Source organism: Vollenhovia emeryi, unplaced genomic scaffold (genome assembly GCF_000949405.1).
Source record: "Vollenhovia emeryi isolate VEMERY1.0 unplaced genomic scaffold, V.emery_V1.0 DF939420.1, whole genome shotgun sequence".
Taxonomy (NCBI): Eukaryota; Metazoa; Arthropoda; class Insecta; order Hymenoptera; family Formicidae; genus Vollenhovia; species Vollenhovia emeryi.
In genome coordinates, this window is record NW_011966946.1 from 22,052 (window position 1) to 27,264 (window position 5,213).

The 5,213-nt window shown below is 38.3% G+C and overlaps 1 protein-coding gene across 4 annotated transcripts in view; it reads left to right on the plus strand.

The window, feature by feature from the left end:
• Positions 1 to 5,213, plus strand: part of LOC105557777 (tubulin polyglutamylase TTLL5) — a 67,787-nt gene that overhangs the window by 20,647 nt on the left and 41,927 nt on the right. The window contains exon 1 of one of the 4 annotated variants that reach the window (XM_012005112.1): positions 2,185 to 2,526. The exons of 2 other annotated variants lie outside the window; for them this stretch is intronic. The gene's annotated coding sequence lies outside the window, so the exon portion shown is untranslated. One more of the 4 variants, XM_012005111.1, reaches the window with a different exon arrangement.

A 5,213-nucleotide genomic window follows, 5' to 3' on the forward strand; every position in this document is an offset into this window, starting at 1 on the left:
CAAAGTACTATCCGGCCGGTCAAGGCAAAATCGGGGCATGTGTACAATTATTGTGTGTTCGAAAAGATTGCCATTTACTTGGATACAAATATCCACACTACGGCGAAAATCATTCCGCACTTTTTGAAGGACATCTGCGTTTATGTTTGTACATGCCTCTCGAATACGCTCCTTCATGTTTTCCGCTGTTGTAGGTTCTTCTGCATAAACTTTTTGTTTATGTATCCCTAAAAGTAAAAATCGAGAGGAGTTAAGTTAGGTGATCTTGGTGGCCATTCATGAGTCCGACTACCCATTCCAATCCATCTATTATTAAATCTATTATTTAAATAATTTGTAACATTTCGGGACCTGTGAGCTGGTGCTCCATCCTGCTGAAACCACATTCGGTTGAACAAGTCATATTACATGTCTCAAAAGATTGGGCAGATCATTCTGAAGTAATGCAAAATAATTTTCCCCGTTTAGATTCTGTTAAAAAAAGTATGGACCTGTGATGTCATTTCCAAGAATACCTGCCCAAACGTTAATAGACCATCGTGTCTGAAATTCTTCGCTCCTTTGCCAATGAGGATTTTGATCAGAGTAATAATGATAATTATGTCTATTAACGCCCCCTGTGTTACCGAACGTGGCTTCATCAGAAAAGAGCATCTCTGTGATAAAATGTGGGTTTCTTCGAATTTGATTCAAGGCCCAGTTACAAAATTGCAAGCGTCGCTCGAAATCCCTCTGTTCTAATTGCTGGGTTAGATGGATGTGGTAAGGGTGGAATCTATTAATTTTAAGTATACGATTTGCTGTCGATTTCGATATGCCTTGTTGTCTCTCGATTTGTCTGGTGGAAATTTAGGGATTCAATACAGCGGCACCCAAGATAACCAAGGAATTTGCCGCATTTGGCCCCGATTTTTGCCGTGTCCTTTTTAAACTGCCCTGTTGTGCTCTCTCGGTGAGTTTTCTTATGGTCTTTCTACATGGATGACGTCTGTTAGGATATCTTTCAGCATACAGCCTTTCCGCTGCACTGTAATTACTTCCAGCCTCACCCAAAATACGAATCATGTCGACTATTTCGTTTGGTGGATAATCAGCCATAATTACAGGATTACTAAAAAATATCGTAAAAATGCTCAAAATATTACGTTCGCCAAAAAAATATTGGATGCTCTTTAACGTGCGTATGTGCTGCCAAGAATAAAGTAAGTGTAAAATTCCTGCAAATCCTACATAACGTGCTTTAGGAAAATTTTTTTGCAACAAGGAAAATTTTTCTTTATTCCAACAAAATTTTCTTAGATCACAAATTGGATATTTATTAAGACATTTACTTGATCCAAATAATTTTCTTTTTCCGTGCAGGAGCGTATTCGAGAGGCATGTACGAACATAAACGCAGATGTCCTTCAAAAAGTGCGGAATGATTTTCGCCGTAGGTTGGACATTTGTATCCAAGTAAATGGCAGTCTTTTCGAACACCTACAATAATTGTACACATGCCCCGATTTGCCTTGACCGGCCGGATCGTGCCCTGATCTTGCCTTATAATTTAAAAAGTACTTAACCAAAAGGTACTTAATTATAGGGTTTTGGAAAGCTCTCGATATAAGCTAGAAGAATATGTAATGAAAAGTAGGCAGTTCCATTTAAGAAATTGAAGGTGACCTTCACGTGACCTTCAAACCACTATTCAAGGTCAAACTAATGGCACCATCGTATGTCCTCCTCGAAACCATACAACTTTTGTCTGAAATATTTTTTTCTACAATCGAAAATAAAAAAGTTATTCAGGGTGGGACATTAAAATGGGACACCCTGTATAGGTTCTGTATAGCACAACATTGAGTGTTAATCAAGTGGAGAAACCCGTTGTTTACCAAACAGGTACGGATCGAAAAGTTCCCCTAACAGTAATAAAACATCAAAAACCACCCATAGCTGTGGTGATGCGTCTAAAAATACACTTTTAGTGATGTTCATATATATTTTTGAAAAACATAAAAAATTTGTATCAAGAATATCCGAATGGCAGAATAACGATAACGAAACATCGCAAACCACCCTTAGAAATAGTGATGCACCTAAAACTCAATCCATTCTTAGCGCTACCCAGGATGAACGATGTGGACGTGATAAGGTCCTCATCCCATTGGAGTGCTAAAAAAAACTATGAAAGCCGATAATCACGCAATTGACACTAACTAACAATAAGTGAACAAACGGCTTGAAAACAAGTTGGAATAACGCAATTGACACTAACTAACAATAAGTGAACAAACGGCTTGAAAACAAGTTGGAATAACGCTTACAGCGTCATCTATTGAAAAATTATATATTTTAATCTCAACAGCAAGTTATATTGTAAATAGGACAAAAGAAACCGTTGTATAAGGGTCCGACTCTCTTACTGTGCGCCGCTTCAAAAAGGATAGGCGCACGCCTGTGCACGGCCTGACAAAATGCATTGTGACTTCCCGAGTAGAAATTGGTTAAGGTTTGCCTGAATTTTGCTCCGGGCGCTATCAGGTAATGTCATGGCATGCCTTATTCTGGAAAGCCTGATCCGGACCTGTTAGTGCTTGGATCAGGGTTGCCGTATTATGGCATTCTCTGTCAGCGCCACAATGAGGGCTGCTTTATTAGCGCCTGATCGAGGAAATCTTTATGCGACCCTGATCAGGTTTTGTCTAAAATTTTCTATCGAACGTGCTCACGCATCATTTTGAAATTGCATGCAGATGGCGTGCTGCATGAGAGAAGTGAGAGAAAGTAGATTAAGATATTCGAAGTGTGCGAGGGAGAATTGGAGAAGCGTTGTGCGAGCAGTGAGATATTGTGCGTATAGCAAGACGTCGTGCGCAATAGCGAGGATTGTAAGTGCGGAAAGGACTTGTACGTGTGCAGTAGGAGGTGTTGTACGGCGGCGTGGTGCAAGGAGGTCGAAGCGAGAGAAGTCTCGACGTGGTGAGCGTGCGTCGCGAACTCTGAGAGGACTGTAAGCGATAGCTAACCTATAATATTAAACGTTTTTTTTTTCTTACGAGTTCATGCGTTGTTCGATCGAACCCTCCTCGATCGTTCTATTAAATAAAAAGGGATTCTACAGAACTAACTGACCAAATGCAGGTGAACTGAATCCTACAGTATATACTATAAATTGCAACTTTAAAATAATAATTTAATAAATTTTATTTAAAATAATGGATCGTATGGAAAAAATTAGAAAATTAACATGAATACGTATTAAAAGGTTTCGTGCGATTCGAAAAACAGGTTATCGATGGGAAATTTTGATAGAAGTGACAGTGAAAAAAACTGATGAATTGGAAGTCAGGAAAACTGTTTTGCAAGTAAAAATGCAAGTGAAGAAAATCTGGATTTAAATGAAAGCGCAGAAAATAAAGTTGACATTAGCGATGAGAGTAATAATGACGGAAGTGAAGATGATGTTGATGGGAGCGATTTTAGTCAACATGATCAATACAGTGATGCTGACCAATACGATGAAGAAGATATTGAAGAAGAATTCATGCCACGTACTGAAATCGTTTGTGATAATACTTTAATTTTTAGTATACCAAAATGCACACATTATATATATATTTCTTATAAATAAATTAATATATATAAATTAAAAAGTCTAATATCAATAATCTACAAACCCTCTTCCTCGCTTTACAGGCCCTTATAGGAGGTCAGTACGGGAATTCTGTAACTCGCAATCGATGCTTTTCGGTTAACTAGCGACAGCCAATGGCGAGGACGATCTTCGAAAAAGACGCAGATTTTCATTGGTTGTTCCTAGGTAACGTTATCGAAAAACTTCGATAGCAAGTTACAGAATTCCCGTACAGGACTCTATAGGAGTAACAAGGCACGAGAAGAGTTCGCAGTACTACACGGAAAAAAATAATTTTGCTGTGATAGCAAAATCGCCGTTGTTACTGCATATTTGTAGTAATAGCAATAAAATTTAGTTGATAGAACTAATTTTACGAATTATTCGTCATTATAGCAAAATCTATTTTGTTGCGAGAATAGAACAAAATTTGCTGAGTGTATTTGTAATTACAATCACATAAATTTGCTACTGAAGCAAAATAATTTATTCTTAGCAAATACATTTGCTGTCACAACGAAATCCCGATACGCCTGATGGGATCCTGAATAGATAGCACTAGTACCACATACTGCCGCGACGCGGCGACGTGGCGACCGCGCGTCTTTCTCGTAAGTAAAAATCGTCCCGTATTAGTATAAAAGGCGAGCCGATATGATGCGAGAGCGAGTTGTCTGAATCATGGATAGACCTCAACAACCTGAATATACTTTTGATGACTAGGTGATTTAACACAATTTAACACAATTTAACACAATTTAACAATTAGTTACGAAGTGGATTTTTTAATAGGAAGCTGCTTAATAGAAAACTGCTTTCAGGGCCACTTAGAACACAACGTTACATTTTTTATCAGGGCGTCATCAGGCTGCCTTAACAAGACCTGATCAGTCGTTAGAGCAAAATCTATCGCGCCCCTTTCAGGGCCGCGTTTCATTTTCTACTCGGGAGCCAGGGTTTGAATGGACTTCCCTACACTCTAGGCGGGTGTCTCACTAATTCGACCAATTTTGTAATTTTTCTACATTGGTTAATCATGTACTGGCGTTAAATAATTCTTTACGTTAATTTATAATGTGCAGTAGCACAGGGTTTTTTCCTTACGAGAAAGGGCCTGAGCCGAATGGCTGCCTTATACTCTTAAGACAGCCTTAAGACAATTTTTTATGTTTCTAGCCTTTGCCTTGAGATAATGCACAATAACTGTCTTATGTCTTAAGAGTACAAGATAGCCATTCTGCTCAGGCCCAAAGTGCTATACTATATTATACGTTTCCTCTAGCAAAACCGTTACCCTACTAAACAACAGAGTTTACTCCATTTTTGCTAACAATCTGTTATAACGAGTTATAGGCTTATTTTCTGTTGCTACATTGGTGAACTATACAGGGTGGGCCATTTTAATTTATACAGTCGATTTTTTAAAAAACTAAAAGAGATATGAAAAAATGTTTCAGACAAAAGTTGTATGGTTTCGAGGGGGACATAAGATGGTACCATAGGTTTGACCTTGAAGAGTAATTTGAAGGTCACATGAAGGTTACCTTCAATTTCTTAAATGGAACCTACTATTTCTCGTTACATGTTCTTGTAG